Genomic DNA, 23,643 nt, shown 5'->3' on the forward strand with positions numbered 1-23,643 from the left:
TGCCAAAATAAAGTTATGGAGGCACACACACCAAACTAAGATGTTGTTATTCCATCTGGAACTTATTTCTCTCTGAAGGAGGGGAAGATATACATTTTTTTCCCAAGTGACTAACCAATTGTGCTATTATTATTAAAACCTATCCACTAATATTCTAACATATCCTCACTGATACAATATGACACTTTGAACATAGATTACATGTGTCTCAACTGGGGCCAGTTTGCTGGACTATCTGTAGCTGTAATGCAAAATTTTAAAGTTATATCACTATCGCAAACTTGCGTATCAATTAGAGTTAGTCACCTCTTACTACTCTTTAAAAAAATCTTTTTTAATGTTTATTTTTGAGACAGAGAGAGACAGAGCATGAAGCGGCGGGCGGCGGGGGGGGGGGGGGGTTGGTCAGAGAGAGGGAGATACAGAATCTGAAGCAGGCTCTAGGCTCCGAGCTGTCAGCACAGAGCCCAATGAGAAGCTCGAACTCACGGACTGTGAGATCATGACCTGAGCCGAAGTTGGATGCCTAACCGACTGAGCCACCCAGGCGACCCATCTTACTACTCTTTTTTAAAAATGTCCCTGCTTGTTTTCATGATTTTATTCTCTCAGCTATTTTTTTTTGGGGGGGGGGATATCTTTTAAAGCTGTTAGGTTAAAGAATTAGAATTTTAGTTGGAATTTCATTACGTGTACAGAGTAGTTTGTGAGCAATTGACATGTTTATACCATTAAGTACTTCCTTCTTGGAACATGGCATGCCTTCCCAATAATTCATATATTTTATGGCTCAGAATGTAGTCATGTTGTCCTCATTAGGTTTAGGACATTTCCCATTCAATTTTTTTAAATTATTACACACAGCTAGAACAGAGATTCATTTTTGTGTATTTGTATTGTGAGCCAAAGTACTGAGTCCTATTATTAGAGTTTTGTTGTAGTTGTTGTGTCTCTTGGTTTTCTGGGTAGATAATCATCACCTTGAGATAATGACAATTTTGTCACCCCCTTACTACACCTGGATTCCCCAACATTCACAGCTTGAGATGGTGGCCTATATATGAGTGATTTGGTGGGAAGCACAAAGGCTCCAATCCCATGTAACAGCTCTTTCACATGGGGGAGCAAAGAGAGAGAAAGAGAGAGAGAGAGAGAGAGACAGACAACCAAAAGATGTGCTATTGAGTGGGTCACATCTAGAGGTTATTTGTTGTCTGATCCCACAGGACTGATTAAGGATCATATGTGAGGCATTTCCATATTAGCCACAACAAGGAGAGAGAAGAATTTATGCCCTTTGCCATTTGCCAACAGTCCCAGCACATTTCATGCCTCATGATCAAGAGGGAAGCTTCAGGGGAAAAAAGGTGTATGGTGCAGGTCTGACAACGTGAGTCTCTGTCATATTACACTGCCAATAAGTCAGTCTGAGACTACACAGAACCGTGCTTGCTGGAATGAGATAAACAAGGCCAAGGGGATCTGAAGTGGTGGATAAGAGATACCCGGTACAGTCCACCCCTTGTACCTAGATCCTCTAGTGCTTGCCATCACATCTGGCTCCTATTCTGCAGTATGGAGCCAAATAATCCCTCACCTTATTCCCCAGACAGAGGAAATGCAAAGCCAATCTTTCATGGACTCACCTTCAGAGAGGTAGCCAGCCATAATCACTGAGGCTTTGTAAGAGAGTTAATGAAACAAGGTCTAGTCCCTACTGTGAAAGCAGCTCTGATTACCTCTCACTTTTTGCCCAGGGGATTCTCAGACCTGCTTTTTGGGATACTTGCAGAAGAAACTGTGCCAGCCATTCTGATGTAAAGAACAAACAAAGAGGTGTGAGGTGACTAACACCAATAAGGTGACCTTTGACAAATGGAGGAGAATTGGCAGATAAATAATCCTCTTTCATTCTTCAGTGAACAGTTTGGAAGCTCATTCTAAATTATTCTTCAGAGGGTCTTTAGCAGGATCAAGCCATAGATGCCCCCACTAGGGACCATCTTGATAACATATCATTGGATTGGTTTTTCCCTGCTTTTCTGCCTCATTATTCCCATTGACCCAACTCTGCATCTTTGGTGTTTCTTCCACCAGTTGCTACTTACAAGCAATCCCTGTCTCAAGCTCTGCTTTTTGGGAAAATCTAGACTAGCTGACATCCATGTGTGTTACCTCTGACCTATTATCCAATATTCATTGAAAATTCTAGCTATTCTCCTTTTCTCAATATTCCAGAAAAATCCAAGCACATGTTTATGGACAAATCACCAGAATATTTGTCATATATTCTTGTTGTGATATTGTAGGACCTTCAACAAGGAGACAGGCCTTCCCTTCTGTCAATAGGGGCTGGATCTGTGAACAGTTTTAGATCTGGAAATGAGGTCAGGGACCATAATTTTCCATAGCAGCAAATGAAATCATATTTTTGCTTCCCAGCCTTTTTTCTTCTAATCATACAAGTTGAGCATCACCCTGGTCTGTTGTTCACATGATTCACTCCCAGAATTTTAAGATGTATTATCTATTGCCACAGATCTTGGCAAGCCAAAGCATCCTATCCTACGGGCCACTCCAAGGCTTGTTGCCCATTTTGGTAATTATGTCCACTTTGTCTCCAATGTTCCTGGCTTCTACTGTTCCACAGCACCCCGCTGTCCATCCTGGCTTATGCTAGAAAGTCACCACTGAGTTTCTCAAAAATGCCAGTAGCCTTTTTGCTAGTGTATGTGGCCTTAGTAAAGTGAATGTGCTTGGGGCCCGCCTTGGGAACACAGACAGTGGAATTTCTGTTCTCATCTAATAAATCCATTTTCATATTCTCACTTCCCTTACTTTCTGACCATTTTCCTTATGGCATGCTTAGACAATTCTTGCATCCCCATCTCATTTACTGTTGTCCTTTGCCAGGTTCAAGCTAGTGAATTGGGACTAGCTCCATATATTCCTGAAAGAATGTTGAATTTTGGGTGAATAAATTCTCACCTGTTCAGTCTTGGATTCTACCTTCTTAGATCCCACACCTCAAGGTCCACTCCTATACATGCTCCCTGGTTCCTGTGAGTGTCCTGTGAGTGGTACCAAGAAGTTATTTCCTGGAGCAGAGAGTAACTCCCTGCTTGGACTGTGCTGGAGACTTGGCTTGTGTTATCAATCTGGAGGCAATAAGGAGTGAAGGATTGGATCTTAAAGACAAACATGAAATTGAAATGCATTTGCCTCGGTCGATGTCTCAGGTTGGGTTTTTTCAGAAGTAGATTCGGTGCCAAGGATTCTGGTGCAAATCTCTGAAGATGCCAGTTAAGGAACAGGAGAACCAGGATAGGGAAGGACAGAAAGCCAAGCAAATGTGCAATTTCAGATGAAGTCCCAGACTCATTTGTTCACAAATGTTCATAGCAATTTTAGTCACAATAATCAAAATCTGCAGCCTAACAATCTCTTTTGTAAAGATGTTTATTTATTTTTGAGAGACAGAGCACGAATGGGGAAAGAGCAGACAGAAAGGAAGGCACAGAATCCAAAGCAGGCTCTAGGCTCTGAGTTGTCAGCACAGAGCCTGACGCGGGGCTCGAACTCACTAGTTCGAGCATTTAAAATGAGTGCGTATAATCCTATGCAAATTCATTTGTTCTTCTTTCCTCATTTCTTAAATAGAAACTTAGATCATTTTGAGACCCTCATTTTACAATATAAGCATTTCTTGCTAAGAACTGCTTTCACTCAGGTCACGATCATGACCTGAGCCAAAGTCGGCGCTTAACCGACTGAGCCACCCAGGTGCCCCTAAAACTTAACAATCTAAATGCCCATCGACAAGTGAATAGATAAACAAATTGTGATATAGTTACTTAATGGGAAATTACTCAGTAATGAAAGGGAACAAATCACTGATAGTCAACAGCAAGATTCAATCTCAAAAACATGCTAAGAAGCCAGATTGCAAGAGTTACATACCATATTAATCCATTTATATGAAATTCTACAACAGGGAAATATAATCTATAATGACTTAGAGCAGATCAGATGTCACCCTGGGCTGGCATTAGTGATAAGGTGGTACTGATAATCTAACTGCAAGGATACTTTGGGGTGGTTATGGTGGTATATACATGGATTATACACCCTTATCATAACTTCCAGAACTGTGCATTTAAAATGAGTGCATATAATCGTATGCAAATTCATTTGTTCTTCTTTCCTCATTTCTTAAATAGAAACTTAGATCATTTTGAGACCCTCATTTTACAATATAAGCATTTCTTGCTAAGAACTGCTTTATCTGTATTCTTCAAATTTTGATGTGTTGTGTTTTCATATTCATTCAGTTTAAAATAGTTTCTAACTTCACTTTGGATATCTTCATTCATGGATTATTTAGAAGTGGGCTGTTTAATTTCCAACTATTTGGAGATTCTTCAGATGTCTTCTTGACATTCATCTCTAGCTTAAATTCCTATGGTCAGATAATATATGTTTGATTAAATTTATTGAGACTTGATAAGTAGCCCAGGATATGATCAATCTTGTTGCAGAACTTGTGTTCTGCTGTTTGGGTGGAGTGTCTAATAAATTTCACTGAGGTCAAGTGGGTTGAGAGTGTTCTTCAAGTCTTTCATATCCTTGGTGATTTTCTTTTTTCTTTTTTGTTTTAATTCTTATTCTTTGGTGATTTTCTATCTTTGTGTTCTCTCACTTGTTGAGATCAGGGTTTTGAAACTCTAAATTGCAATTCTGGATTTTTACATTCCTACTTTCAATTCTGTCTGTTTTTTGCTTCATATATTTTGAAGCTCTGTTGTTACATGCATACATTTTTTTTTTTTGGATTGATATTTCTTCCTGATGAATTCTTCTCTAACTTACTATAGTTCACCTTCAAATTATTATGTCACTCTGTGCTCTGAAAGAACCTTATAGCAATATACTTCAATTTCCCCTTCCAATACTTTGGGCTATTCTGGTCATACATTTTACTCTACCTATGCTCTAAACCCCACAATTTAGTGCCTTTTGTTTGTTTGTTTTTATAAAGTTAATTGTTTACAAGATATTAACAATGAGGAAAAAAGGTCATATATTTATCATTTCTGGGGCTCACTTTTTTATTTCGATCTAAATCTCCATCTGGTAATATTTTCCTTCTGCCTCAAGAATTTCTTTTCAACATATCTTACAGTGCAGATCTGCTGGAAATGAATTTTACACTGCTTTGTTGGTCTGAATTTTTCAGACACTATCCTTCATTTTGAAGGTTATTTTCTTTGTTCTGTCTCGACACTCTGTTCATTTCTTTTTCTCTTTGTGTTTCATTTTGGGCAATTTTAATGGGTAGAGCTTCACATTAATTTTTCTTCTTCAGGATATAATCCGTTTTTGAAAGTTTATTTATTTATTTTGAGAGGGAGAGACAGAGAGAGCAAGTAGAGAAGGGACAGACAGAGGAGAGAGAGAATTTCAAGCAGGCTCCGCACCACCAGTGCTCGAACTCACAATCTGTGAGATCATGACCTGAGCCAAAGTCGGACGCTTAATCAAATGAGCCACCTAGGTGCCCCTGGGTATAATCTTTTTTTTTAAAAAGTTTTGGACATTGTGTTTTTATTTCTAGAAATTCCATCTGGGTCTTATTTTATATCTTGTATTTTTTTTTCTTATCATCCTATTTATGTGTTTGCTGTCTTCCTGAATATATGGAACATCTGTTTTAAAATTCTTGTCTGCTAGTTTTATTATCTCTTTCATTTAAGGGTCTATTTCTATCGATTAATTTCCTCCTGATTGTGGTCTCTCTTATTCTGATCCTTTGAATACCTGTTAATATTATACTGGATGCTAGACATTGTGATTTCGCATTGTTAGGTGCTGAGTTTTGTTATATTCCTTTATATGGTGTTGGATTTTGTTCTGGCATGCACTTATTTGGAACAACAGAATCCTTTCCATGTTTGCTTTTAAGCTTTGTTAAGGCGTGTCCGGAGTAGATGTACGTGTGGAGTTAGTTCAGCCCCACTGCGGTGGAGATACCCTTTTCAGAACTTGACCTGGTGCCCTCACAATGACACTGTCTTTCCATTTTGAGTGACTGGCGCACACACTATTTCAGCCCTCTGTATGGTTCTTTCCTGGCTTCGGGTAATTTCCTTTCATGCATGCATAGAATGGTGCTCAGCCAAGAATTCCAAGGACCTCTCTGCAGGTCACTGGAGCTCTCTCTGTGTGTACTTCCCTCCACGCGGGTGCTGTGTCCCTCAAATTCCAGCTACCTTCGCTTGCCAGGTTCTGACCTATTTGAGCTTTCCCCACCTGTGCCTCAGCTTCCTCTCTCTCAGTCTTGTGCCACCTGTTGTCCAATGTCACAGAACCATTTTTCACATTTATTTTTTTTTCCTGGATTTCAGGTTGTTTAAGGAAGGACAGTAAATATGTTCCTTGCTATCCCATTACGTTCTGAAAAAGGAGGCCACTTGCACAGAAGTTATACTTCCAATCTTTTATGTAAGAAAAAAGAAAAGAAAAAAAGAAAAGAAAAGAACATTGCTGTAAATGATTCAGGTTCTGAGTGTATGACAGATACGTTTTCAGAATTCTTATTCCCTTTAATCACAGCTTAAATCTCTACTTTGACTCCAAACTTAGGTATGTGAAAAAAAAAAAAGCTAGAAGTAAATTTTAGTGGTTTATTACATTTTTATTGGACTAATTGTCAAGAGGAGAAAAACGTTTGGGGTAAATGGAGGAGTTCAGTTTTGGCTTCATTTTTGAAGTTTTCTGTTCAGTGTCAGGTGGAGATGTTCGAAAATCAGTTGGATCTATGACATCTGGCCCCCAAGAGAGTTCTGAACTGCAGATTTAAAAGTCACCAGCAGAGAGGGGCGCCTGGGTGTCTCAGTCGGTTAAGTGTCCGACTTCAGCTCAGGTCATGATCTTGCAGTTTGTGGGTTCGAGCCCCGCGTCAGGCTCTGTGCTGACAGCTCGGAGCCTGGACCCTGCTTTGGATCTAGGCTGTCCCAGATCTATCTCTTGGCATTCTTTTCCCTCCCCACCCATCCTCTCCCCTCGAGCAGGGGTAAAACATTCAGCCCGCGGAGACTGAGAATGAAGCATTTGCACTGAGTGGAATATTGCCTGAGATCATGTCTAAGGGTCCTTCTGAGTCTAATTGACTATGAAAAATTTATAAAACACAGATCTTACAATAACCTAGCAGTAAAAGCTAATCAGAAGACTTTGTGAGGTATTCTGCCACACACACTGTTAAGGCCAAAATAGCTGTTCAATATATTTTCCGTGGCTTTTATAAAGAAATTCTTGGAAAACACTGCAAGCTGGCTTGGGGCTCCTCACTTATGGAACTCATATTTCTATGTCATTTCTCTCCATCTGAGGTTGAATAACTCTGAGGTTACAATTGTATTGCTCTTAAGTGGTAAGATGGTTTAGCTTTTGAAATGATGCTTCTACTCGGGGCTCTGGCAGCTAGTGGGTTTACTCTTCCTTGAATAATGAATCCACAGAAAGGAGTTAGATTGGTCTTTGGTTCGATCTCAACTCTTCTCAATAAATGCCATTTTATATGAAGGTGTTAACCCCCAAACAGAGCAGAATTCAGTCTTCTTTGGAACCCTATAATTGAAAGATTTAGAGTTTTATGGGCAGAATCAATTCTTTCTTTAAAAATATTCTTTATTGGCAACAGAAGGTGATAGTCATTTAAGAAACAGAAAAGATGGTGAGTTAAATTTGTTGATTTGCTGAGGTGTTTAAAATATGGTTTTCATTCCTTACCACCCAGAGAAAGAAGACATATTATTCTCATTTTCTACAGCAGAAAATGCCTCCAGGGAGTGAATAACTTGCTCAAGGTCATCAAGCTAGTATGCCATGATTTGTCTGGTCTGCCTCTTAAGCCTTTTCTCTCTTTATATGTCACGATGCCTCCATAGTGTAGGGAGATAATTTCTGCTGTGTTCTTTCTGAGAAATCAGAGTTCACTTCATCCTGGAAGGTTTAGGAATGAGAGAGTAGTACAGAAGGAATTGTTACCACCACACCTCATAGGATGCATTGTTTTTACTACTGAAATCCTAAGTGTATAGAACAAAATAACAGTTCACAATATAAGCGAGAAGCATGTACTTGGGAAATGGCACAGGGATTGGATCCAATTCTGAATCTGCCAATTCTAGCTCTGTGGCTTTGAACAAGGTATTTCCTGTCCCAAGCCTCAGTTTCCCCACTGGAAGAATGGAGCAATCATGCCCACCTCAAGGTGCTTCTGTTGAAACCTCAATGTCCCAGAAGCTCAAAGAGGCACGCTTTGCTAATAATTTCTGTTAGGAGTCCATAAATAAGCATGAGAGGCTACATTCCTAGCCCATTTTGAGTAGTCTGAAATTCCATCACTGAGCCAATGGGCCACAGCAAGGAAATGGGACTAGGGTGTGCGGGCAGACAGGACAGATAAAAATGACCACTAGTGAGAGAGGAGATCCACAAAGGGTGATGGGAAGGGAAGGTAAAGTCTGGCATCATTTCTACTCTGGAAGGAAAGTGGCCCACAGCAGTTCCCACATCTGCAGGAAGAGGTGTGCTGGCAAGTACGTGGGATTCAGGATGGAGCAGAAAGGGTTAAATGATATTTGCAAGTGTATAGCCCTCCTAATTGTTCTTGTTATGCGATTATCTCACCTAGAGTACCGCTGAGTACAACTGGGAAGATAAACTCTAAGTAGAATTCACATATGTGTGTGTGTGTGTGTGTGTGTGTGTGTGTGTGTGTATATGTATATATATATATATATATATATATGAAAGTACTTTGTAAATGGCAAGCATCGTAAATTGAAATTACTATCCTTCCTCTTTTATCAATGAGGTAAGTGTATTTCCCTAGTTTCTATGGTCAGTAAGTGGCCAATTTAGGACTCTGAAAGCCATTGTTCTTTACCGTCCAGTTCTGTTCTTCAGTAAAGCCTACTTGAGTATATGGGTGTGATCTCACGGAGGAAAGCTTCAGATTCAACAAGTATTAAAGAAGTGCCCAGCAGGCACTGAATTAGACACTGGGAATCAGTGACATAAGAGGCCATCAAAGACCTCACTGGTTAGCATGGGAGACAGACACATAAGAAAGAAAAAAAACAAACAAGACAGTTCCCACGTTGAATACTCTGAGGACCACAGAGAAGGGAGGACTTGGTAGTGTATATTTTATTCAATTCACTGCATATCTATTATCCCCATTATGTGCTGAGCCCTGTGTTAGTTGAGGAAACAGATAAATAAGACAGAATCCACATCCTCAAGCTTATCACCCAAAAAGGTGGCAGCACTGGAGAAATTTGCTTATTCATACTTAAATAAATACCTATTCCTTCCATATGGAGATATCTAAATCCCATTTTGTTGCTGGCTCATTTTATACAGAAATTGGAAGCTCTAATCTCTGCTTTCTGTGTCTGTATTACACCTTGCCTTCTTTCCCCCGACATGTGCCTGGAGACCCAAGTATCAGGTAAAAGTCGTTTCATTTAAATAAGTAGTGATGAATAGAGGTGATATAGTGAAGAAATAGCTAAACTGAATGTGGGTAAGAAAATGATACTTCAAAAGTGGTTTCATCTAATATGAGATTTGAACTTTGGCCAGTTTTCACACCTCAGCACCTTGACTGTATTGTATTTCTAGAAGGTAGAGAATATTAAACATTGTTAATGATTGATTGCATCTCAACTTTCAAGTGTTACATCAAACAGACCTTTAAAAGGGGAATTTTATTCTCTTCGAGCACATCGACAGAACTTTTTGGTTATTAAAAACTAATGCCGTGGATTTACTACGTTTAATCCAAATTTGATCTGAGAGTGAAATTCCTTTTTGGCAGCATCATCAATAATTTACTGCATCATGAGCTCTCCTTTTGGGGGCACAAAATATTGGCTAGGGGAGTTCTGGCTGACACATTATAAAATAAAGCTGGCAAATGGATTGTATGGGATTTTGCCAATGCTATACCCATCGGAGGATTCCCAAGTGAACGAGTATGGCTTTCCTTTAAGCTGCCCTCTGAGAGCTGGTGTGCACCACTGAACACCCAGAAAGGCCTAGAACTTTGGAAATTTACACCTGGAATGGATATTAGTAGTCCTCTAGCCTACCCACTCTCCTAAATCAGGAATTATTTTATTTCAAAACACCCTGATACAGGTTCAACCAGGTTCAATGGAACTTCAAAGTCACACCATTGACGCACCTTTGGGGCGCCTGGGTGGCTCAGTTGGTTAAGTGTCCCACTCTTGATTTTGTCTCAGGTCATGATCTCACAGTTCATGGGTTTGAGCTCCATGTCAGGATCTATGCTGTTGGTGTGGAGCCTGCTTAAGATTCTTCTCTCTCTCTCCCTTTCTCTGCCCTCCCCCACTCATGCTTTTTCTCTCAATCTCTCTCTCTCTTTCTCTCAAAAAAGAAAAAAAGCCACACCACTATTGGTTAGCTCTGAATGCTGAACACCTGATAGATGCCCCCCCTCAGATGCTTCTCCCCATTGGTGCTAGGTCATTCCTGGGAGCCATAGTGAACCTAGCTGCCCCTCTTTAGTACAAGCCTTGCAGATAAATGAAGAGTTACTCTAGGCTTTTCTAACTCTTCTCATTTTCAGGAAAACATTCCTGTTCTTCAACTAGACTGACTGCTCTTTTCTGGGCTTTCTCTAATTTGTTGGAATCCTTTGCACATTGTGAGGTACAAACTGGTACCCAGGAGTTCAGTTAGTTTCAACACACTGCTGACCAGTTGGATGTTCAGTGATAATGAATGTGATGTATGTCATGTGCTTACCTCCAACCAGTTCCTTATGAGGGGCTGCCTGGCATGCGATGTTGTGGAAGTTTCTAACGCTTTCTCTGAGCTCTCATGTTATCTCTGGGCTTGGCCATGTCTGCCACAGGTGCCCGAGGTGAGAGTGGTGGCCGGTTTGCCAATATCATAGATTTAAGGACCCACTGATTAAACATCTCTCCAAGTTTCCCTACGGAGTTACTGAAAGCAAAAACTAAAAAGCCTGGTCGGTTTTATTGCCTTAAGTTCTTTGAATGGTAAAGTATTCTATTTATCCTTTGAAGACATCCTCCTCATCGGGTTTAGTTGTTTAGTTCCATATATCCCTGAAATTGAAGTATTGGTAGCCAACAGTGACCAAGTTATAGAATATTCCTAAATGAAGGAAAGTCATAACTTTGTGCTAAGATGGGCTTATTCAGATATTCTTTTGAAATCAGTGAGTGTCTCCAAAGATGATGGTGATGATAAAAACAAGTAGCATTTTATTGTGTTTTACAGTTTTCACATCACCCTTAGATACATTCTTCCCTTCGATCCTGTGATACGCTTGGTATTAGTCTTCCTATTTTAAGCTGAGAAGATAATTTTGGAATATTTAAGTAACATGCCCAAGAGCATTTGAGCAAGATGTCCTATTGAATCCAGTTTTGTTTGTTTGTTTGTTTGTTTGTTTGTTTGTTTACTGCGAAATCTGAAACTTTCCCCATGTAGGATGGGCTCTGGGGACATTTGTTCTTACCTGTCTTTGCCAGCTCAACAGCCCTGCTGCTTTATCAGTAACTGCTCTTCTCTTCCTATGGCAACAGCACCTGCCACGCCTACCCTCTCCTGTGACTAAATCTCTCTCCATATCCCAATAGCAGCCCCCTCCCCCGTCCTTTCAGAACTTAGAGGGGGCGATGGCCTCTAGCTCTGGATGGGCAGGGAGAGAGGGTATGCCCGGGAGAAGCTAGAGCAAATTACGATTGCAGTCCCCGAGATGTTCGCCAACCCACACTGGTTCCCTTAACCCTGACCTGAACTCTAAATAGGCCTTTCATTAAACCCTCTTCAATTACCCCTTTGAGTGTGATTCTCCTTTTCCTGCCAAGGCCCTGACTGATACCACTGACCCAGGGCAGACACGTCTCTGCTGCCTTTCTCTGATTCACAAGGCACACTTGGGTCTGAATGACACTAAGACTGGATATTAAAGAGAGGCTGCCCCATTCTTTGGTGGGAACAATCATGAAAGCACAACCCAATTTGTTTTGTTGGGAATAGTCTCTTAGGAAAGATAACTCCCCACATTCAGGGCCATACAGGACCTTGGGGATTTCTCTAACTTTAGGATTATCGGGAGGAAGGTGCTGTTTGGATTCTCAACCAAGTTTGATTTATTAATCTATCTTATTTGTGTCAAAACAGAACCTCTCTTTCCTGGTAACATAAGTTTCAATTACCTAGTCCACCATCTAGGTGTATGTATGTCTATATGTGTGTGTGTCTGTATTTGGTGTGTGTATCTATGTATCTATCCCCACCCCCTCAAAAAAAAAAAAAAAAAACCCAAACAACTTCTGGTGTGAATATGGCAAAGTTTATTTTTGAAACCATCTATTTAAACTGTTTAATGAATCCTAAAAGCATTAAGTGGGAAGTAGCCCATTCGTTTCCCAGGAGTGTTCTTTTATAGCCGCTAGGCTTTCCGTAGAATTTAATATCCTATCTTTTTGAGGCCTTCATAAATTTCTTCCTTTCTCAGCCTTTTACGCACACAGGCCATGATGGCTGGAATGCTGTCTTATGCTGTTTCTTTAATACAAACGTAGTGGCTTTTCTCTCATAAGTTATTAACGTGTGTGCAATATAATGATATCACTCAGACATATGCGTAGGAAACATATATCACTCAAGGATTTTTAAAGATCTTTTAGCAGGGAATTCAGGGCTTTCCAAAGTGCTAAAAGGGCTGGAAGTGTGGACAGTAGCTGTATATCTAGGAATGCCCCCCGAGCATTACAAGAATCACACCTCCTCCCCACACCCCAGACCTGCTGTTTCTGGGCGGTTGGAAAGTGAGGAATTTGGGGATAGCTACTGAAACTACTGAGTTCAAGAGCATACCTCAGGGGCTACTATCCAAGGAAGCTCCCGGTGCTGTCACCACCTTGACCTCTACGAATGTGGTAATTGGGCAGAGCGACACTGAGTCTGCTCAGGGCTTTAACTATCTTGACAGTCGAGCCTAAAGACAAGTTGCTGCAATGACACTCTAGAAGAAAATGCCCAAGTCTCAGGCATGATGATGACCACTGTCTTACTCCCCCGCTAAAATCTCCAAGTCCTAATTTGCATCCTGAACTGTTGCCTCAAAGGACTCTGGGAAGAGTGGTTTTTCATTTAGCTTTCCGTAGTGCAGGGAAGTATGGCACATTGAAAGGAGGCTCATGCTAATCAACTTTACCTGCCCCAGCGATACAGTGAGCTTTGGAGGCAGATAGGCCTAGTTTTAGTCTTTTAAAAAAATTTTTTTTAAAGCTTATTTATTTTGAGACACAGACGGGCAGAGAGAGAGAGAGAGAGAGAACGTGAGAAGGAGAGAGAATCTCAAGCAGGCTCCGCTTGATGGATGGGTAAGAGTTCTCAAACTGGGTACCAAGTTACCCTGGGGTGCCAGAGCAGTCAGAGGGGCATCTCAGGATAGCTTAAAATTTCAAAGGAAACACAGTGATATTTGACATCTATTGGACTCCAAGGTATTAGCCTGAGGTAGTTCACGGTCTCAACATTATGCTCCTTTCCTTTTGATGATGTCATATCTCCTTGAAAATGCATTTTCAACAGCTACCGTCATATCAAGCTTATAATGCACAAAAACCAATTGTGCATTGTCCAATTTGATTCCGATATTTGAGAAAGGGTACAAGGTTTGAGAAAGGGCACAATGCCCCATAGGCCCACAAACCTCACGAGTCAGTATTATGGGCTGAGTTGTGTCCCCCTAAACTCATATGTGGAAGCCCTAACCTTTGGTACCTCCCAATGTGACAGTATTTGGAAATAGCGTCTTTTAAAAAGGCAATTAACAGGCACCTGGGTGGCTCAGTCGGTTAAGCGTCCAACTTCGGCTCAGGTCATGATCTCACAGTTCGTGGGTTTGAGCCCCGCTTTGAGCTCTCTGCTGACAGCTCAGAGCCTGGAGCCTGCTTCGGATTCTGTGTGTGTCTCTCTCTCTGACCCTCCCCATGCTCTGTCTCTCTCTCTCTCTCAAAAATAAACATTAAAAAAAATTTTTTTTAAAAATAAAAAGGCAATTAAGTTAATAAGGCCAATAAGATAAGGCCTTTAAGTTAATAAAGACCAGTGTCTTTCTAGGAAGAGAAAATTGGGGCCCAGAGAAGGATGCAAGGACAGCAGGGATGCATATGCACAGAGGAAAGGCCACAGAGGACACAGCAGGAAGGCAGCCATCTGCAAGCCGAGGAGGGAGGCCCCAGGAGAACTCAAACCTGCCGACATCTTGATCTTGGCCACGAAAATTTTCATCCTATCACAGCCTAGAAGAGAGGGGCTCAACCATGAAATGAGAGATGAAATGAAGGAACCAGTCGTGAAGGTGTGAGGAGAACGGAATACTGAAGAGAGCACTGGAAGCTCAGGCAGTCATCAGAGGGGCAGGCTCCATATTGCTGCCTGGCATCAGATGCAGACGTGCTGTTCTAGTGCGAGCTTTGTCCTTCATCAGCTCTGTCCCCGCAGCAAGCCGTCTCCACCCTTACCTGGATCATGTGATCGTTCTGCTTCTCTAGAAGACAAAGCTGCACGATGCAGCTTGGAATGTAATACACAGCCTTTGCTACGCAGCCAGAATTCCTGCTGCGTATGCCTCAGTCCCTTCAGGCAGAGAAGCTACAAAAGTACTGAGTGAAGAGGAAAGACACTCCTGGTCTCCAAACAGAGTTGATCAGGGCAGAAAGAGAAGGGAGAGTCTTTATGTAACTTGTTCCAAAAGGCCATTAAATAGTGTCTGGTTTTAACCTTCTAAATATAATCTGTGCAAGCACATGTTGCATGTGGATGTGTGTGTGTGTGTGTGTGTGTTTGTGTATATAAAATAGACATATCTATCAAAGTGGGACTTTGATAAAATTCTCAGTATGGACCATCAACAGGGAGTGTGGACACATAGGATTTGTACTGACCTTCAAGACGTTGTTATGTTTTGCTGTTGGCTTATACTTACTGGGTGCTTATTCTGTATCTTCACAAAGAGTAGCTCTTTTAAAACTCACACTGACCTTAAGAAGTTGGCACTATTAACGTCATTGTTTTCGGAGGAGAAGAACTGACGTGCAGAAGGGTTGGTGACTTCTTCAAAGTGACACAGCTAGTAAGAGGTGGCAGAGCCAGGATACAATTCCAGGCAATCTGATTGCAGAATGCCGTGTTGCCTCTGTCGCACTTTATCGTGTGCACGTAGGTAAGCTTCCATCAGCCCCTTCACTCTTCTCCTCACTTCCACAGGACCTGACGACAACATGAAAGGGCCTTGGGTTTGCCGTTGCGTACAGAGTCACGCAGAGGACTGTGCCACAGGCAGGGAGACGAGTTAGGAGACGGTGGCAAAATCCAGGCAAGAGACCAATTTAGGAATTGGCAGAAGGAATGCACCTGGTTTCTCCCCAGATAATTTCAGGCCTCAGAAATGACAAAACGCCATTCTTCCTTGGAACCCGCCTCTCTCTATCTTAATATTCGTGCTGGTGCCACTCATTCCAGGCAGTGATTTCATGGGCGCTTTGGAATCAGCTGGGAATGTTCTCCTGGGCCCTTCTCAGCTATGCAGCCTTCGACGGTAACGCCCCATTTTTCAATAGATTCTCATCTCCCTCTTTTGCAGCTCCTCTCCCTCACCAGTTATTTCTTGACCTTTCATCTTCTGAAGGCTGCCTAGCATGCAGACGGACAGCTTCCTTGGAATTTTTAGCTGACAGATGTGATCGCAAGTTCCCTGCCGTTGCCTGAAAATAAAGGGATCGGAACGCAAAATCGTCCCTGGTCTTTAAGAGAGGGATGATAAAGTAAGTGTCGGGGGAGGTGGTAATGAGAAGACCATACCTACTCCTGGCTTCCATCTGCACACACTCACAGCGCCTCTCGATGAGGACTCCTAGAGGCGGTGGAATTTTGTGCCCAAGTATGTTTTTTAATGTGAGATTCCACGTGGACCAAGTTGCACGTGGCCAGAATTTCAGCGGGAAGGGATTGGAACATTCTGTTTTGCCATGTCATTGTTTGTAAAGGCAGGACAGTGATTATTTTATGAATTTTTGAAACAGTAGGAAGAGAATTAACTGGGATTGTCAGCAACCTGAGTGTGGAATTTTATTCTAGCACTCTGTAGATATGTGGGGTAATCATCCACACAGCACATGGGGTTTTCGTGAAATAATCAGGAAACACACAGCCATTTTGGTTTCCGTGCACAGCACTTCTTTGGAACTTCCTTTGTGTAGGTTACCGGTAATGCTCATGATGTGAAATCCAGTGGCAGCCTTTATGTTTTCACCTTACTCACCCAGTTAGCAGTATTTAACACAGTTGATCCTCTGTCCTTTCTAGCTCCCACGGTTGGCTGCTTTCCTTCCCTGACGCCTCAGTGGGCTTTGTCAGTTTCTCCTCCCGTGTCTGATGGAAATGTCGGTGATCATATTCTTAGCTCACCAACTCTTCTTTCTCTGCGCTCCATGGAAAGCGATCTCGCTTGACCTTTCCAATAGTGTGTTTCATGGACATCTCAAACTTCACATGCACGCACCAGATATTTATTGGTTGATTACTAACCTGCATTTGCTGCCTTATGTTCTCCTGGAACTGCAAGGACTTGAAACCTCCGAACGACAACGCCCAGACTCCTAAAGCTGTTGACTTTCACATCAGGTTCTGCCAGTAAAAGGCATTACATGGAGATGAGGGAGGGAAAGCAGTTCAAAACCATTGTGCTTCTGGCAGGACCTCTGACAATGGCGACCCTAATGTCTTCCTGCTCAGTGACAGCTGCCATGGTTCCAGCAGTGTCTGTAATGATGGTTTAAGCAACTTCAGTAGTAGAGGTTGCTGTAGTATTTGGGAGAGCAAAGAGGGCCCCTGCGAGGCAGTAGGAACTGATGGTTCCCTCACTGTTGGTGGCTAAGTGTGGCTCCTGAGCTCGGTCCCATTGGGGGCACCAACTACCCCATCTCTGTGTAATATCCCACCCCCTTCTGCTTTCCAGTCCTTTCAATACCGTAAGCCTAGCAAACTTACCCATTAGTCACAACAGGCATGGCACCTAGAGCCCACAACAGTTTTAGGGACCCCAGAAGTTTTTAATTATTATTTTTTAATCAGAAAGAAAAGAAATGAATGGAGGAAAGAGCCCATAAAAAGCAGGAGTACCTAGCTATAATGCAAAAGCTATAATGCAACCATGATCTTTGCAACCGTTTTCCAGGAACAAATTCCTCTTAGCGTGAGACACTGATAGCTTCTGCTTTCCTCATTTGGACACTGGCTAAGTCAGTGCTCCAAATGGTACTCTTGATTCCTACCCCTGACGTCCCTGTTCTCCCCTGTCCATATCTCTCTCTCAGGGAATGGTGTTATCATTCACCATAAACTCAGAGACCCAGCCATTAGCCTTGGGTCCCCACATCTAAAACATTACCAAATCCTTCTACCCGTTCAATGGACACAACATATCTCAACTCTGCCCACCGGTCTCCGCTTCTGCTGGTACCAGTTTGTCCAAGCCACTGCCAGGGCTTTCTTCTTGGCCTCACAATGGCCTTCATAAATGAAACAAGACCTGGTTAGCCTGCTCCATAAGGCTCTGTGTTGTCTGGACCCTGCCTCCTCCCCCAGTATGTTTTTGTGCTCCCCAACCCTTGCTTACGTACCCAGTGTGGTAGGTGGGTTGCATTAATGGCCCCAGCTTTTCATGCTTCCCTGTTCCCATGTCTTTTGGTAGTACCTTCCCACACAGACTATGAGCTCATGTCCTTTACATGTTAACCTCACCGGTAACTACCTAAAACTGCCCCACCTCCCCCACACGTCCTATTGCACCGTCGGAGACATTGCAGACCTGGTTTCAAGGGTTGGCCCCATTATTTTGTAGCTCTGTGACCCCATAAGCTCTGAGATCTAGTTTCCTCATATGTAAAATGGGAATAATAAAGACCTTATAGGGCATCATGGGAATTTAGTGGAATAAAAAGACATAATGCTGATCCATGATGGATCCTTAGCAAGAGTAAGGTTCTCTTATGAAATGTCACCGGCAATATTTTAAAATTAACTTCTGTTTTTGACTTAGGAGCCTACCCACCTACCCAGCAGGGTCAATAAGACAGAAACGACTTTGAGGAATAAAAATATCCTTGTAACTCTGCTTCAGCAAGTGGTTTATAATTACAGTAAGCGCTGAGAACCTTGGGGTGCGCTGTATCCCAATGTCTTCGTATTCACCACAGGTCTGTGCCCGTGCGTGTAGTAGACCAGGGACCCAGGAGACGAATAACATTGAACTCCGCACATGAGTGTGTTTTACGAGCGTTTTCCTGAGGATCACAGTGGAGGCATTTATGGTTGCAGAAAAAGAGACTTTTCAAGAGTCACCTCATGGGGCAAGAGACACCAAAGTGGTTATAAAAAGTAAGGCACCTCTGCATAGCACGTCTTTTGGAAAGCAGGGCTGTTGAGGCCTTGGCATCGTCACCCCTCTGGTTCCCCAGGTCGTCTTCGTCTTCTTTTTTCCCTCAGGAGCTGTGAGATCTAAAAAACAGGTGAGGTTGATTGAAACAGCTTCTGCTACTGAAAGATTCCACTCCTTAAAACCAAAAAATTTAAAAAGGGATAAAAACTGCCTACAAAGGATTTTTTTCCTCTGGACAGCCCTGTCATTTACGACACACAGGGCTCAGCCTTTGGCTGCCATCAGCCCCGAGAAAACTGTTGAACTCTTTTCCCTGTGTTTTGTGTTTCTCAATATTACAGCTGCCACTTGGATTTATGTGTTTCCACAGAAAGAGTGGACAAAGAGGTCCATGCTTTTGAAGGAACAGAATCACGTTCTAGAGGAGGAATCAAAGCAAAGGGCAAATTTGGGTTCGAGGAGTCCCTGCCTCAGACATCCCTGGAACTGGTTACCTCATTGGCAGAAATGCCAGGTGTATTCTCTTGCTCACAGAGAAGTTTTCTTAAACACAGAGAAGTTAAAGTTTCTTTAACTTCTCTGTGTTTACCTCTTACTACCCAGCATACTTTCTTTTAGCAATTGATGTGAGGGGAATTCCTCTTATATTATAAAATTAGTGGGTTCCACTATCTATCACTGTCCTTATCCACCTGTCATCCCCAAAATGAGGAGATAAGGAACATTCAAGAAAGTCATGGAGGAACACTATTTCTCAAGAGTTATTTTCTGGAGCATTAGATGGATGATTATATTAATAAGTGTTCTGAGAGAAAAGAGCCTGTGGTCAAGTGAGGTTGGGAAATGCTTCTTTAGTTAAGACAAAATAATCTCTTTTCTGCGGAACTTCTTAAAAACTTTATCTATGAGTTTGTATTGTCAACATCCAACACTGGGATCTGGCCTGTGAAAGATTTGATAAGAACGTGCTATTCACATCTTATGGGATTTTAATGGAAAAACAGAGTAAAAAAAAATAAAGTTCCTGTTTTCAAGTCAGTCATTGCCTAATGGGGAGAAGATCCCATAAATAGACTATTAAAACCAACTAATAAAAGGGTAACAATGAAGACAAATATGGAGAGGACTGTGGAGGCTCAGTAGAGGGAAACTGACTGAGCAGGGGGAGCCAGTGCTTCCTGGAGCAGGTGACTCTGGAGCTGAGCCTTCACGATGTGTGCATCGTTCCAATCCCATGGACAGGAGCCTACCTTTTCTGGTCATCTACATGGAATACATGGTCCTTTGTCTTCACTAAAGCATAGAGCTTTTCTATGCCAGTATTTACATGCATATGCCTTTGTTATCTTCAGAAGCCAGACAGATCTAGATCCAAACCTCATCTCTCCCTATTACTACCTCTGTGATCTTGAGCAACTACCTGAGCCTCATCTGTTTGTCAGAATTGTCGTAAGAATTAGAGATCGGATAAGTAAAGCACTAGCAAAGTGCCTGAAATGTAACAGGTTCAACCATTTATGCTATTATTACTTTTATTAGGCCTTGAGATTATAATGGATTTGCAGATACCTAATCTAAGCGTTCTCTGGGTGTAGACCAATCCCATTCTGTAATATTACAGCTTTTGCTTGAAACTCCACTGAAATTCAATTTTGTTTAATAAGCTCTCGGACACCAAAAGACTGTAGTGCTACAGCTGGGATAAATACAAAATGAATTAACCACCGATCTTGTCCTGGATCAAAAGTTTCCAGTTCAATGCTCGGAGTGGGGTAGAGAAACTAAGAGCATAATAATAGGCACAAGAGATGGGGAAGTCCATAGACACTAAATATGAGACACAGATAAGATACTGTGGGAGAGAAGATCACTTCCCTTTGGCAGATGAGGGAAGGCTTCCTGAAAGAAGTGATATTTAAGCAGGCCCTGAATACATGACTCATATACGGACATAAGAGATTAGCAAGGGAAGAAAGCCAGGAGAAGAAAACAGAAGAAGCAAAGTAATAATTTGTCAATTTGGCCTACTTATGTAGCTCCTGTGGGTGATACGTGGAATATAAAACCAGAAAGATAAATTGTCAACAGATTATGAAGGGCCAGAACAGCTCACGGTTCATTTGCGCCAACGCGTCACTTTAGATAGCTCTATGAAATACAACAAACATCATTTAAATGTATAGCTGAGTTGACAAGAGAGGAAAATCTACAGGAACCCGAAGCGCCGCAAACTTCACCAGTAAGCTCATGAGCTGACCCTGTTAGTAACAAAGGTCTTGACTTCGATGTGCCTAAGCAGACAGTGAATGAGACAATAGCCCGGAGTGCTGGGGATAGATGGCTGCATACCTGATATCCACCCACAAAGTAAGGGTCTTCCAAGCACTCTAGAAATAAAGTATACGGCTTCAAGAAATCCGTCTGCTGTTAGGGGAATTCCCGAATAAAATCTGTTTGTCAGCCTGGACATAAAAACAAAGTTGTCATCTCTGATAATTTGTTACCATAGACCTGCTGCACTTGCGTGTGGAGGTTGAATAAATACTGCAGAAGAGACCTGGAAAAATGCAAGCTGAGAAATTAACGGAAAAGTTCTGCCAGACAGCTATTATTTTGGTAGCTCCGGGGAGAAGCAAGCACAAAACCATGCTGGCAGGACATACCAGCAAACAAGGTTACAAAATATTTTTTTAAGCAGAAGCCCCATTGCAGATTAGCTCACAAGGAAAAATTATATAATTCATGAAGGAATAATCACTAGGGAGAGGTAAGAGACCAGTAAACAACGGAAGGGGACCTCCCAGAACTTTAGATAATAGAAACTATGAACTAGGTATCTTTAAAATGATTAAAAACATTAAAAAAGAAACCGCATATATGGGAGAAGAGGAAGACATCATTTAAGATGTATCTGAGAAAGAATAAAGGTGAGAAATATAGTTTTTGATATAAAAATCATTATATAGTATAAATAGCAGCCTAGGATAAGCTGAAGAAAAATTAGTAAATTGGAAAATAGACCCTAAGAAGTTGCTAAGACTATCATTTAGAGAAATACACATGAAAAAAATTTAAGAGACATGGCAAACAGAATGCAAAATAATAACATAAACAGAAATGACAAGTGGAAGGAATAGTTGAAAGATGACAGCTAAAATGGTTCCATGTTTTCTATTAACTTCACTCACCACTATGACTACAGTCCACCCCACCAGTGTCTTTCACCAGGATTTTTTGGTAGCCTCCTACCCAGCCTTCCTGCTGCTGCCCCCGTCTGCTCTACTCTCGACATCTGAACCTGAGACAGTAAAAGTTGGATCATATCGTGTCGATCCTCTGCCCAAAACCTTCCAGTGGCTTCCTATCCCATTAGTGGTAGACGTACATAAAAGGCCCACATAGCCCTGTTTGGCATGCCTTGTTAACTCTCTGAACCCTTAACCCCTTCGGCCCTCTGTTTTGTCCTCCCTCTCTGCTCCAGCCATACCTCCCTCCTTGCTCTTCCTCAAACACTTGAGTCAAGTTTCCCCCTCCAAACCCTTGGCCTTGCAGTCTCTTGGGTTTGGATGCTCTCCCCCCACATAGCTGCATAGGTCCTTCCTTCCTCTCCCTCAGGTCTTTGCACAGATATCACCTTGTGTGTGAGGCCTTGCTTAATAATTCTATTTAAAATCACAAATCCCCCTCCCTACCCCTAGCACACCTTTATTCCCTTTTATGACTCATTTTTCCATAGCACCCATCACTTATAAAATATATTTTGTGTATTTATTCATTTATTTCTGTCCCCCATCTTCTACTACCCAATCCAAGAATGTAAACTTTGCACGTGATAACGTCAACACTAGTGAAAATTGGCTAACACAGTAAGTGCAGAAAAATTCATAACTTTAAATTGCTATATTATAAAAGAAGGCTGTATATTAGAATGCCAAACTTGAACCCAACAAATTAGAAACTTTCAAAAAGTGTAAGCCCAAAGGAAGAAATGAGCAGTATAAGAACGAAAGTTAAATGCGTAGAAAACAAAGCTGTATTAGAGAGGATTGTTAAAATTAAAGCCGTTATTCAATTTTAAAACATGAATTTAAGAGAAAAACCTCCAGAGAAGCTGGTTATGAAGGAAGCAGGCAACGTTCGTAATCGGCCTTACGAGTTAAAATGTGGCTGTAACAGTAAAAGCAAGAGAGAAATGAAAAATACTGAAGCAATTCTATAGACAACTTTATGTCAAAAATTTTGAAAACTTAGAAGAAATGGAACATTTGCTACCCGATTATAACTTACTACAAGTGACCCAAGGAGAAAGTGAACAGAACAAAAACAAAAACACAACACCTGAACAGATTGACAAAAGGAGATAGGATGAATTATAATGTATACACATCAAGGAGAAGGGATGGGAATGTTACTCATTTGGAAAGAAAAAATACAAATGTATCTTTCTCACACCACATGCAAACATAGATTTTAGCTGGATATATAAAAGATAACATTTAGATGTATTTTAAAACCTGAAAAATGCCATGAATTGTTTTCAGATCTATTTCATACATCCCGGAAGTATAAAAAACATAAGCAGGACTGATGTACATCAAAATCAGGACTCCGGTTACTTCCAAGAAGGGCAGTAAGGAATGAGAAGGAGGGGATCCCAGGGCCTTCGTGCCTAGATCTAATCTTCAGGGTTAATTTTAAAAAGATTTGATGTGATTATCGCAAAATGTTAAGATTTGGCAAGGCTAGGCTGTGAATACAAGGATGCTTATTACATTATTCATTCATCTTTTAGTATCTTGAAACATGCCACGATTAGGAAAGAAGGCTGTGCCAAAACAATCTGTCTTTTTTGGTAAGCAGTGAGTAACTAACTTCTGAAGGTGTTTAACGGGAAATCTGACCATTGAGTGCTTCAACAGGCAGGCCATCATGGAAACCTGAGTGCTTTCTCTTCCCTCTCACTGAATGGATCTCAACACTCCTTGATTCAAATGAAAATCCAGAATGAACAGGTACAGACAAGGTGGGTCTCACCAAGCCAGACATGGAACAAAGTTGCTTTATTGAGAAACTTTCTGAGGAGACTAATACGAAACTGTTTGTTTTGTTTGTATGTCAAG

At 41.6% G+C, this 23,643-nt stretch overlaps 1 long non-coding RNA gene across 5 annotated transcripts in view; it reads left to right on the top strand.

Annotated features, from left to right (window-relative positions):
- Positions 1–23,643, top strand: part of LOC109266804 (uncharacterized) — a 240,897-nt gene that overhangs the window by 178,466 nt on the left and 38,788 nt on the right. For 3 of the 5 annotated variants that reach the window (XR_008419470.1, XR_008419473.1, XR_008419467.1), the window contains one exon: positions 9,433–9,520. The exons of 1 other annotated variant lie outside the window; for it this stretch is intronic. This is a non-coding gene — a long non-coding RNA (uncharacterized LOC109266804). Of the gene's footprint in view, positions 1–9,432; positions 9,521–14,202; positions 14,868–23,643 lie in introns of those variants that run through there. One more of the 5 variants, XR_008419471.1, reaches the window with a different exon arrangement.

The sequence above is a fragment of the Panthera pardus genome, unplaced genomic scaffold, assembly GCF_024362965.1.
Source record: "Panthera pardus isolate Hobbes unplaced genomic scaffold, ASM2436296v1 HiC_scaffold_11, whole genome shotgun sequence".
In the NCBI taxonomy this organism is placed as follows: Eukaryota; Metazoa; Chordata; class Mammalia; order Carnivora; family Felidae; genus Panthera; species Panthera pardus.